Source organism: Lagopus leucura, unplaced genomic scaffold (genome assembly GCF_019238085.1).
Source record: "Lagopus leucura isolate 7727_CA_CO unplaced genomic scaffold, USGS_WTPT01 Super-Scaffold_73, whole genome shotgun sequence".
In the NCBI taxonomy this organism is placed as follows: domain Eukaryota; kingdom Metazoa; phylum Chordata; class Aves; order Galliformes; family Phasianidae; genus Lagopus; species Lagopus leucura.
Window position 1 is genome coordinate 46,366,050 of NW_024962252.1, and position 12,684 is coordinate 46,378,733.

General features: G+C 41.3%; 2 long non-coding RNA genes across 14 annotated transcripts in view; one reads left to right on the forward strand and one right to left on the reverse strand.

The window, feature by feature from the left end:
- LOC122194320 overlaps window positions 1-7,409 on the reverse strand; it is an 88,118-nt gene extending 80,709 nt beyond the window's left edge. For 12 of the 13 annotated variants that reach the window (XR_006183108.1, XR_006183110.1, XR_006183111.1 and 9 more), the window contains exon 1: window positions 6,948-7,409. This is a non-coding gene — a long non-coding RNA (uncharacterized LOC122194320). The remainder of the gene's footprint in view (window positions 1-6,947) is intronic. The other variant, XR_006183105.1, reaches the window with a different exon arrangement.
- A 341-nt stretch (window positions 7,410-7,750) lies between these two features.
- Window positions 7,751-11,288, forward strand: LOC122189111. Its single transcript, XR_006181708.1, has 2 exons — window positions 7,751-8,013; window positions 10,611-11,288. It is a non-coding gene; the product is annotated as an uncharacterized LOC122189111 (long non-coding RNA).
- Window positions 11,289-12,684: the final 1,396 nt, after the last annotated feature.

Sequence of the window (12,684 nt, forward strand, 5' to 3'; positions counted from 1 at the left end):
CATGGCTCTCAGCACTGCTAATTTGCCCATTCTTATATCTGTTTCACAGTGAATTATTTTCAACAAGGTTATACTAGGCTGTACCCCAGTAAGCTTTGGATAAACCAGAGCTCAACCCTGCTTAACCAGCAATGCATTTTTCTGACATTTGGTTGCAAAGAAAAGTGAAAACCTACATAAAGTGCCTTCCACACTTTTAATAATTTTAAGAGATTTAGTCTACTGACAGCAGTGTCAAAGACATTTCTGGTGTGGACCTGAGTGTGCTGTAACTCTAGTACCCCTATGAAAACCCAGGCTTTTTATTCCCAGTACGTCAAACAGGGACCTTGAAACTGAGGTACTGCAAATCCTCCTTACAAGCCATTAAAAGCAATTGAGGCATCATAGCTCATGCTTCTTTTATAGCACACAAGAAGAACCAATAGCTAAAATCTTGTATTATTGTATTATTTTAAATTTACTTTCCAGAGCCATGCCTCAAACCTAATACAGCTGCATACCTGTGCATATTTTGCCACAGAACAAAATGCAGCTTTTGCATTAATGCCACCCAAAGGGCTGTACTGTTTCAGGGCTGAGGTCAGCCTGCACCACGAAAGGCACGGCCGTCCAGAGACTTCTGAGTCCATCTGGTCCAAAATCCTGCTCAAATAGGACCAGCTAGAGCAGGTGGCCCAGGACTGCATCCACGCAGGCTGTGCACAACTGCACGTCTTGCATCTGGTGCCTGCTGTCCATTTGCTGTTACCTGTGAGGGCAGAGGAGGAAATTGCACTGTGCTACAGCAGTACAAGGCAAGCAGGGATGTTGCAAAGTAATACCAAGAAGCATTAGCTAACCAGGAAGCAATAAAAAATAGCATAACACATTTGAAATCAGGCAGGTTAGAAAAAATCAATATAGCTTTTACAATTGCCCTGATCACTAATATGAACTCCTTCACTTGCAGTGTCAGAATCAGTTATGAATTGGGGAAAAAGACAAATGTTACACCGGCCAGTTTCTAGATGTAGATTTTGTCACGTATGCTGCTCTGTATGTTTCCAAGTGAAAAATGACCTGTCAGCCAGCAAATGCTAGTGCATCAAACTGCCAGCACTGCAGGGGGAGCGGGCCATGGGTAAAGCAGGGACAGCCTTGCACTGCCACCTCACAGCTGTGCCCAGTGCAACCTTGTTCTGCCCTTCTGGGATGTCAGTGTAGAGCAGCTCCTTAGCACTCACTTATCTGCACCCTCTATATGTTACACTGACTTCTCTGTTACTAATCAAGAAGAAGAGCACACCAGGAGGCAGCTGTGAGCCATAGAAGCGATGGGATGGGAAAAGAATGGATTTGTTCTGCAGTGTTTGTTTTAAAAGAACAAACGCTTCCATTTAAATTCACTTCTATCCCAAGTTTCAGGATGAGAGTATATGGTTTCTGAAGATTCCCAATTTTCTACCAGAAATGAGGTTCAGCTGAATGGAGACACTGTGTGGGATTGGGTTGTTCCAGGTACAAGAGCAATAACCACTGTAGTGGGACTGGTGGAGAGCAGCTGTTCACAGAGTTGTAATTTAACCCAGAAGCAGCTCGGCACCACAGCCATTTTGCTCACTCCCCCATACTAATGAGACGGGGGAGAGAATTGGAAAAAAAGCTAAAACCCATGGGTTGAGATAAAAACTATCTACTAAAACAGAGAAGGAAAGGGGAAAAAAAACAACAACAACCAAACACAATAGTAGTGATAACTGTATGTGTGTCTATATGTACACTTACAAAATCAGTGATGCACAATGCAATTGCTCACCACCCACTAGCTCGTCCCCAAGCCATGGCTGCTCCCCCGCCTGGCCAAGTCCCCCGAATTTATAACTTCACATGATGCCACATAGGAAGGAAAATCTCTTCAGCCAGTCTGGGTCAGCTCTCCTGGGTCTGTCCTCTCCCATCTCCTTGTGCATCTCCAGTCTCCTTACTGGCAGGGCAGTGTGAAGAGCTTAAATGTCCTTAGCACTGTGCAGCACTGTTCTGAAACAACTAAAACATTACTGTGTTATCAACATTCAAGGTCAGGCTGGACCAGGCTTTGTGCAACTTCATCTAGCTGTAGATGTCCCTGTTCACTGCAGGGAATTTAGACTAGATGGCCTTTTAGAGTTCCTTTCAAATCAAATGATTCCACAATTCCATGGAATCTCCTAAATCAAAAACACACAGCAGGCACTATGAAGAAAATCAGCTCTGTCCCAGCTGAAATCAGGACAGAGTACCTGTTCACAGAGCAGTGATCAGGATCCAGTCCAGACAGAGGTGAGCTGTGGCCACCCTAGAAAGAACAGACTCACACACAAAATTAACCTATTTCCCAAAACTGAAGACATTCTTCAGCAAAATTGCTTAGTAAAAAAAAGTTTAAATATTTGTTAGTGAAAAATCTAACAGGCTTGATAATTTTGTATTTCTTTAAAAGAAATGCAAGTGAAAGCTCTGAAGGAAATATTTACTGTCTTTTTTGGAGTCACATTTCCAGTCAAGGACAAGCGTGACTTTGAACTGCAGTCCTTGTTGGCTGAACAGGAAAGGCAGCAGGCAGCAATGATTTTTCCCTCACTAAGCAGTGGGACTAACAAAGCCCAATCCTCTCTGAATCCTTTGTCAACAGACTCCTTATCGCCACAACTCCACGAACAGACATGCCCCGTGTGATCCTGCTGTATGACGGGGACATACAACATACTGGCATAGCACAGCAAGCAAATGTGAAGGAGGTGGGGCAACTGGTGTCCTGCTGCCAGCTGGATGCCAGTTCTGCTCTGCTGCCATTGTCTTGAGTCCTACCTCATGCCTGTCTCCTGCTGAACCACAGTATTGGAGAGGGACTTGACTTGAGCTCCCTGTACCTCTTACCTGAACCTGCAAGGAGGGCAACTGTACAATTATATTTTTGGGAAATCTTATTTATTGGGCAAAGGTCTTTCCTAAATTAAATAAACAATCACCACCACAACAACAAAGAAACAAGCAACAACAACAAAAATGCAAACAAACAAAAGCACACAACTAACCAACCAAAGAAAACCAGCCAGGATTGCAATCAACACATCTTGACCATGAAGACAGAAAAGTGGCACTAACAGCTCCTGTTTCCATGGAAAAGCTGTGGTCAAGGGACTTAGCAATAATCAGATTTTTTTTCATTCTTTCAAAGTTATACAAGAGACAAGAGAAATGTCCACTTTGTATGTAGCCCATATCTTGATGGTTTAAATAACAGTGGATAGGAAGCCTTACTACTCAGTAAATATTTTGATTTACAATTGGAAATGTCTGTGCACTATTACTACTGCCAGAAGATTTTGCATGGGCAGATTAACATTCATCTGTACAGATGACTAAGAACAAAGCAGAAACATACATAACCAGTGTTGAACAGAAAAACTTTGGCAATCAAGAATCCTGGAAGAGGACTACAAGTTGGCCAAGCACATCTTTATTTCACTGATGTTAATTTTTTGTAAAGTTTAACATCCAGGAGATCAGAAATCCATTATTGTCATGCCAAAATTCAAATAATCTGAACTAGTTGTAAGTATAAAGAAAAAATGCAAGGCAGAGAATGGAAAGATTGTTCACTCAGATAGAGAGCTGGAATACAAATAAGCTACTTAGCATGGTTTATGCAAAATAGCTATTACTTTGTTAATGAGATTACAGTTTGTTTGATAAAAGCAACCACAGCTTCAAAACACTTAGATTTCCTAAGGTTCTTGGATTAGTAACACACAACGTGCTTATTAAAAAGTAACTTTTCTTTATCAATAAAGCACATGAGTAATGACTTAGGAATTGCTGCAGAGATCCAAAATGTCACATCCGCAGGGATTGGCTGCTCACAGCATTCTGAGCAAAGCTGCAGCTTGGCTTTTGGCAGCACAGCCAAAACTTTGGGGAAAGGGCCCTCCTCAATGAGTGCTCACCACCACCCTGTGTAACACACAGCCTGCGCCTGCACCCTCTGTGGATGCCCCGAGAGCAAAGCTGATCAGAAAACGGATCCAGTTTAGAAATAACCTAGTTGCTACCTTCTCTCAAAGCTCAGAAACTTGTGTCTTGTCAGATGGTTCAATAACTCGAACCGACTTAACAGGGTTTCAACCCTGAATCAGGGAGAAACATAAGGGTTGTACCTGAGCTGCTGGTCTATTCTGGAAGGCTCTGTCATCATCACCATGCCCTGAGCAAACTGCCACCTCCTTTCTGTGATTATTACAGATATTTATTTATTTAAAAATGCCAAGTCTAAGTTTTGCTGTAATCTTTTCAGGGTTTTCTTTGGGAAAGAACAATTTCAGCTCTGTCAATGCAGCCACCATGAGGGTTGGCTGTTTGCCCTCACGGAACATGAATATTTTGGTTGGTGCCCAAAAGGCTCTCAAACACCTGTGGTAACTCCTTTCTTTTCTTTACTGTGGTTGAGTCTTCACAGGCAAACCTTACTCCTTCCTCCTCAGCTTCAGTGGTGTTACACTGCTTTTAATTATTCCTGAGCAGAGCTATCCAGAAAGATTTTTTCTGGAAATGGTGACTGAATTAAAACATTCAACCAAAAAATATTGATTAGCACACACACATCTCCATAGATGAGAAGCTGAATTTCTTCAACAAGGCAGATGTGATGCTCATTATGTCTAATGTTACTTGGCAGGTTTTGGAAATACGAGTCATTTAAAGTTTGCATGAATTCATTTGTGGTCATATTTTATGTAAATAATCAAAATGATACAGATGAAATAAGACTTCTGGTGGCTTTAAAATTAATGTTCCTTAAATTCCATTTCACGGAAAATTAAATTTTTGTTCTGGTGCAAGTCAAAAGGGAAATTTTAAAATGGCAGAATTTCCCATGAGCCAGAAAGTGAGCCTCTAGAAGTTCAGCTGGCATTGCAGGGCCAGCAGCACCACCAGGGGGATGAATCAGCCGCTTCTGTCAGGCTTTAGAGAAGTAGGGGGACATTCAGCGATTCTGAGGAACTCATCCATTTCCCCAAATATACCCAAGCTTCACAGATCATCCAGGAAAGCATATGTCCCTGCCTAACTAACTGATTCATGCCTGGCAGATTTTCCATTTTTCTTTTGACTGTGGTAGACAAATATGCCCACATATTTGCACACAGTGGACACACAGTGTATCTACCACTCCAGCACAGGATTTGCCCAGGTGCAAAGCCCTGATGAGGCAGTGCTGCTGCTGGCAGGGGGCATGGGTGTTGTTATATGATGGAGGCTTTTAGTACACCGTCTGGGCAGAGGCAGCTGACAGCAGAAGCGTGAATTTTATTGGTGTGACTTTGCAGACATTCGGACAGACTGCTTGCAGTGAACTAGTATGGCCTGAGATGAACTGGCTTGCCCAAATACACTTAATTTTGGGGCATAACCTGTATCTTAAAAGTCATCCAGACTCAGATTTCGGAATTGCTAATGACAGAGATCCTGTTGAAAATGAAGTACCCTCACTATAAAAATATATTTAACCTTGTTTCTGCCTACATTTGTGCTCCTTCAACATAGAAGCTTATTTCTCATGTCAGCTGCCATTAGAAAAGTTTTACCACTCCTATAAGTGTTATGATCCAAGGTGACAGTCGTCTTTTGAAAAAGAGATTGTACAAATGCGGAGGGCAGATAATTCTCCTATTCTTCCTTGGCAGAAGGTAACCAGTCAAAAGCTGTCTGCTCTGCAGTCCATCATCTATACAGCTCCAGAGCCCTTGGCTGCAACAAGCAAGGTAACTACGTGCTCCATCATCTTCTGTGCCTGCTGTGCGTTTGATAGAACTTATATCTCAAGCACACAAGGAAAACCAATTAAATAACCCAAGTAACTGCTTTGCCCTGGTATGTAGGTATTTTGTTGCCATTTACTTCTTTGTGTGCCATGCACACGTGTATCAAACGGAAATACTCCTGTGCCTCACTCGCAATGCCATAGCACTTAAAATTAGGTCACAGATTTTTATCATTCCACCATAAATTCCTGCTTGCTCAGTAATTATTACCATTATTTTTTAAGAACACTTAAGAAAAAAAGGATCCAGAACGATCAAAATGTTGCAATTGTTTTGCAGATCGGAACACCAGCATTCAGAATAGTCTAAAAAAATCTGAATTAACTCAGCACGTACAAAAAGAGTTTAATGAATTTACTGATTGCAGCTGACAGCTATGTATGTAAGGAGAGAGTCATCTGGCAACAGATGGCCCTACAATAATATTAATATCCTCTGTGCTTTTCATCATAAAGCACTTTATGAATGAGGTCAAATGTAGTAGGAAGAGGCAGAATCAGATATAACGTTTAGAAGCTGAAACCAAACAAATACAAGCAAAAAGTAAGTCACTCTCCATTTGTTCTATTTATCAAAACAGCAGATGGATAATATAATAAGGAATCTGTCTGAAACATGACATTTTCCATCACTTATTGTCACAAAGGGAGGATCTCATGCTAGATATGTTACAGTCCAAATAAAACCTTAAAATAAATGTTATTTGAGGTTGTTTGCCTTTTTGACACAGCACATGAAGAATACAAAGTGAACATAGAAATACTTATTTTCCTTGAAAATTCATGATTCTACTGCATTTCTTATCAATTCCAGCCTAACTGCTATAAACTCCAGCCTAAATCTTATTCCCCACTGCAGAGCATCCAGAGAGATGCTATTAAAATGGTAATTTTCACATTGAGCTCACAGTTCCATTTTAGATTTGGTAGGTATTAAAGAAATAAATCCCTTTGCAACTCTCAAATGTACATGAGACAGATTTTTTTGTCCCCGTCGTAACAACCTGCTGAGGACACAATACCATAATGCTTAATGCTACCTGATGCCTTCCTTAAGTAGTCATCAGATTTGATATGCCAAAAACTGGAAGATTGCTAGACTTACCTGATCTCTGACAAGCACGTCTCTGCAGGGTTAAGCATACAGGCAAGTCAAACAGTGAGATCCTGCAGTGTTCCCAGGTGAAGTCAAGATGCCAAGTCTACTGAGCCGATGGTTTTAGAAACCTGAAAGTGTGGAGAAAGGATGTATTACAGCTACTCTTCTTTTCAAACCTGCCAGTGCAGCCTACATAACACTTCTGCAATAAACTGCTGACCAGATAGGAAAAACTGAATACACAGAACACTCCAAACCCAGTGACTCGCTGAAATGTTTAAAAGGTTACTGAATTCTTTGGTACGTTCAGCCCCAAAGAGCACATAATTTTGACTTCTCTAAAAAAGAATCATTCCTGAATGTCATGGTTCAGCAGCTGCACTTCAGAAAAAAAATCTGCTGCTGCAGTATCCATTCTCTGAAGTTATGCCTGCCTCAGTGGTTTGAAAACTCTTCAGAGCAGTGACTACATGTGGTTCGACCTGTGTGCCTGTGTGGTTCGACCCGTATGTAGGACAGGGTTCTCACTTTGATTGAGTAATTTAGGTTTATTGTAAAATCAATAATATGTCTGTAAAGAAGATGCTTATTATTCAGAATGACCTGTACAGTGTTAGTGGATGATAGTCTATGAGGCTCAAAAGGAAGCAGCTTTACATACTGAGCCAAACCCAACATATGTAAAGGTGTGGAAGCCCAGCACTACTTTAAGAACCACTTTTAAACTCCACAGCTGAGTAACTTTGCAAGTGAACTCCAGTCCTATTAGGAATCACAGGCCTATGCAAACAAACCAAAGTCCAAAAAGTGATAATGGTCTGAGCAAAGGGCAGAATGTGGATACAGAAAAAAAAAAAAAAAAAAGGAAGAAAGCAGGATAAATAGGTTCGACACTTAGAGATCTGAAGGAACGTATTCAGCTAGGCTGCTGCAGAAGAAATGAGCATAATTTACATAATTTCGGTGTTCGCAAGGGAGCTGCCTGGATACTTTATCTTTGGCTGGATCTTCATGCCTGTGACTTTACTCCTACTGCTGCTCATTGTCTATTTCAGGATCCAACTATCAAAAGGTGAGTCAGAATTTGGGCAGAAAGAGTGGGTAGGCAGACAAAACTTCTCATTTAACAGTCTGCTTTCAGGCTTGTACTATTAACTAAACTGAAGAGAACACTGATCATAATTTTCTGAAGCTGTATGCATTTTGGGTCATTTTCCAATTTGAAAAATACTGTAAGAATATGTTTAGAATTTTGATTCAACCCTCACTTAAAACTCCATAGTTTTGCCTATGCTGAGGCCTGTCACAGGGCTCATATCTGTCATATCAGAACTCATTCCTTCAACCCTTTCAAAACCCTTTCCTCCAGAAACTGGGCTAAGCTTGTTCCTGAAATCAGCTGCATTTTGACCTTTCATCCTAAGAGAGTGTTGAAGGACATCAGATCATATCCTAGATTCCCTCAGTAAACTTCACATGCTTCTTGGTATAGTTTGATGCAAAACCTGTGTAGGACAAACACTCATGAGGCAGGTGCTGTGGATTGCAGATCCAGCAGCTCCCTCATGATCTCAAATGTGGACTTGGCTAGGTCAATCCTGACCACAGGGCTCTGCAGGCAAATCAAGACCAGGTGACAGTTAGACATCAGTTGCTATGAAACAATACTGAGATAACACTGCACTCATTTTTACGTGACATTTCTCTTGCTTTCCTACTCCAGCCAAGACTGACCAAAATAGGAAGAGGAGATGGGATACAGATCCCATGGGTTTGGGTATTTTGCTGAGGTTCAGAAAATATTTTCATTAAATCAAAAGAAACCACCTGGAAAACCTCACAGACGTTCCTGGTCATGCTGTGTGATCAGCCACTGAAACAGCCTGGCCTTCAGCTTTGGATCATAATTTCCTAAATTTTCTAAGAATAACAATCAAGTTTTCAAGAGAGGTGAACGATCTGGCTGGCAGACTAATTTGTCAAAGGAATATTTCTTCCTTCTCCGTTTCCTAGATGAGAAGCATGAAAGAAAAGATACCCCTGACTGTCCAGTGATCCAGGGAAGGAAATTCTCACGGGCGTCCTGGGTGGGATTCTTAGTAGAGTGGAAGATTAATTCCTGTCTGCCTAATCTGTTTGGGCATCACTGTCCCAGCTTTACCACCAAGCGCTTCCTTTGCTTGTTCTGAGTCAGCCAGAATCCAGCCCATCGCTCAAGTCTCAGACAGCTAACATGGACCATGGTGAGCAGTTCTCCCTGAGCAGATGAGCTGAGTCAGCTCCAGATCCTTAGGCAAGCCACATAACAAAGAGATAAGCCTGGGAAGAGACTCCTTTAAGTGCCAGCAGCCACTCTAAGCAAAGCCTCAGAAATTCTGCCTCAGTACACATTTATTTAGGCTGTGTTAAAAATAAATGACCCAAATTTGCATTGTTACAAGCAAGGCTGCTTTGTTTCATTGTCAAATGAGCACTTTGTTCTTCTCTATGAAGCACAAGGGTATCTATTTAAATCTATCAAAATAGGTAGCATCATCCCCTTAAGATTTCTTAAAACTAAAACTAACAAAGTAAACAGCAATACTTTGAACAATTAGCAATGACAAGGAAAGATACTGTCTTGCGACAAAGTTTTTTATACTAACTAGACTTTTTTTTCCTCTCCACCTTTTTTCCCCTTAATTTCTCTATTGGTCCCTAAATATTCTCCAGGCCTCTCATGATGCTGTGTTGTTCTGAAAAAGCAAGGGGTGGAGATTGTGTTTCTGTTCTGTTTGTACCACAAGCAGTGTGGGAAGGATCAGGACAATGATAAAAGGCTGTTTTGACACAGCCACAGTAAAACCGAAAGCAAATATTCAGAAGACACTAACTAGCACTCTGCTTTGCACTGGTGCAGTCCCATATCAATCAGCACGTGTAGATTTAGGCACTATAACATAGAAAGGATATAAAAGTATTACAGAGCTTCAAAGGAGAGCAGCCAACATTTTGAAGGGTTGAGAGGGCAAGACGTGAAGAGCTGCTGAGGTTCCTTGGTTTGTTCAGCCCAAGTAAGAGGAGGCTGAGGCGTACAATTCCTCATGAGGGGAGCGGAGGGGCAGCGCTGAACTCTGCTCTTTGGTGAAAGCAAAACGACCCAAGAGAATGGCATGGAGTTGTGTCAGGGGAGGGTCAGGATGGTTTTAGGAACAGGTTCTTCACCAGAAGGCAGTGGGCAGGGAACAGTTGCCCAGGGCAGCGAGCACAGCCCCAAGCTGCTGGAGTTCAAGCAGCATTTGGACAATAGTCTCAGACGTAGGGCTTGAATTTTGGGTGGTCCTGTATTGAGCCAGGAGTTGGACTCAGAGATCATTGTATGTCTCTTCTAACTCAGGATATACTGATTCTATGCTTTATTGTAGTTGTTGAAAGATTTTATACTGACTGAAAGGTGGTAGAGGCAAATGAGAATAGTGTATTTCTTTCAGTGTCAACAGAGTTTATGTCAGAGATTCATTGGAAATAGGCATGGTCACTGTTTTGCATTCAGAAGACTTAAAGAAATATCCAAATCAATACTAGTGTGCCAATCATGCATCTTCAATTTAATAAGCTTTTACAATTAATGCTAGCTCCTTTTCTTTTAAAAATTCATCTTATGTAATTATTTGTTGCTTGATTTTCCAGTTGATAAGGAGCTGGCCATGCTGTATGACCCCAGAAACACCCTCCCAAACTACGACATCAATCAGCAGAAACCATGGAGATCTCGGAAAAACGCAAACAAATAGGGGATCTGAATGACATTAAAGGGAGTCTCAAGCCTCAGGATACAAGGTTACAATCAGTGCTCAGCTCTTCAGGCTTAAATACAACCAGCTGAAGATAAATATCATAGAGGAGAACAAAATGGAGAGAAGCTAGTGCCATGCGGTACTAATCAAACAGTTGTTGCCATTCAAAAAGACCTCATAGCAGTTTTGCTCTCTCACCTGTGGCCAAGTGATCAGTACTTTCATCAGCTCATCAGACACCAGAGACCTCCTGCAATGTACCGCATCAGTTTGTTTATGTGGCACAGGATTCAGTGGGATAGAAAGCACCTTGCTCACCAGTCCTTCACCAGCCTACAGAGAAGTACACTCAATATTTAACAAGCTCCTGGGAGAGATGAGTTACATATACAATGAAGGCCGTCATATTAAATTGAAAATGCAAAAATAATAAGTTCATACCAAGCAATGACATCTAGAAATTGAAAAAGGGTGATGGGGGGGAACTGACTTATTTTTATCCGCTTGTATACTTTGTGAAAGATCGTAGGTTTTCTAAAGTATGGAAATAAAATATGACAATGATGGGAAACAGAAGGATATCGCTGATCTTGCCAAAGTTTGAAAAAATAGAATCATAGAATCATAGAATCATAGAATCATAGAATCACCAAGGTTGGAAAAGACCTTCAAGATCATCCAGTCCAACCGTTCACCTATTCCCAGTAGCTCCCACTAAACCATGTCCCTCAACACAACATCCAGTCTTTCCTTGAACACCCCCAGGCTCGGTGACTCCACCACCTCCCTGGGCAGTCCATTCCAGTGCCTGACCACTCTTTCTGAAAAGTAATACTTCCTCATGTCCAGCCTGAATCTCCCCTGCCGTAGCTTGAAGCCATTCCCCCTGGTCCTATCACTAATGACACGAGAGAAGAGGCCGACCCCCAGCTCACTACAACCTCCCTTCAGGAAGTTATAGAGAGCAATGAGGTCTCCCCTGAGCCTCCTCTTCTCCAGGCTGAACATTCCCAGCTCCTTCAGCCTCTCCTCATATGGCCTGTGTTCCAGACCCCTCACCAGCTTTGTTGCCCTAATGTTGTAATGAATGAATGTTGTAATCAGTATTTTTCCAAACACTTATTACTTTATCCTGAGGACAAATCTTGAATAAATTCTTACAAAAAGAAATAACGAAAAAAAGAACTCTCTAAATGTGGATGTGTGTGTCTCACATACTCAGAAATCCCCCTCCCCTTCCTGGAGAATAACGCTCCAAAGGCAGTTCTTAAACCAGAAATATGCTCTCTATCACCCAGTTGTTAAGTAGACCTTACTTTCACAACATGAAACCGATATATCAGGACATTAAGGAGCACATTCTTCCTTACCTCTCTGACCTGGGCTTTTACGTTACCTGGCAGATATAGCGCAACATAGTCCAAAGTAGAGTATGCTTTTCTTAAAATCTAGCACATCCAGATTATAAAAGCAGAGAGTCCAAAGAGCTCTCAATATTGGCCTGCTCCTACCTTTAACAAACTCTGCTGTTAAGTGCTGGCACTAAGTAGCCAAAATAACACTACTTTCCTCAAAAGATGCATCCTGACCCCATAAAAACAGATGACGAAAAAAAATGTGATGCTTCATTTAACTTTAATGCTTCTAAACTTGAATTTATGTCATTAGGTATTTAATGTTCACTAAAGATAAATTAAGATAGTTACCACAGTGTCAGTACTGTATTTATGAATACTTACGTGACACAAAGCTTCAGAGACTAAGGTGTAATACATAAATATTCTTAAGAAGATGATATTAACTCATACAGCTATTTCTGACCATATAAAGAACATAGTCATCTAAATGAACCTACATTAAACTCTGTTCTCCTGGTAACGCAGATAATGGTGTCTTCAGGACAGTGTTCCTGTAAGGTGAAGATGAAACACACCTCAATCAGTAGAGATCCTAAAGTTAGAGTCAGG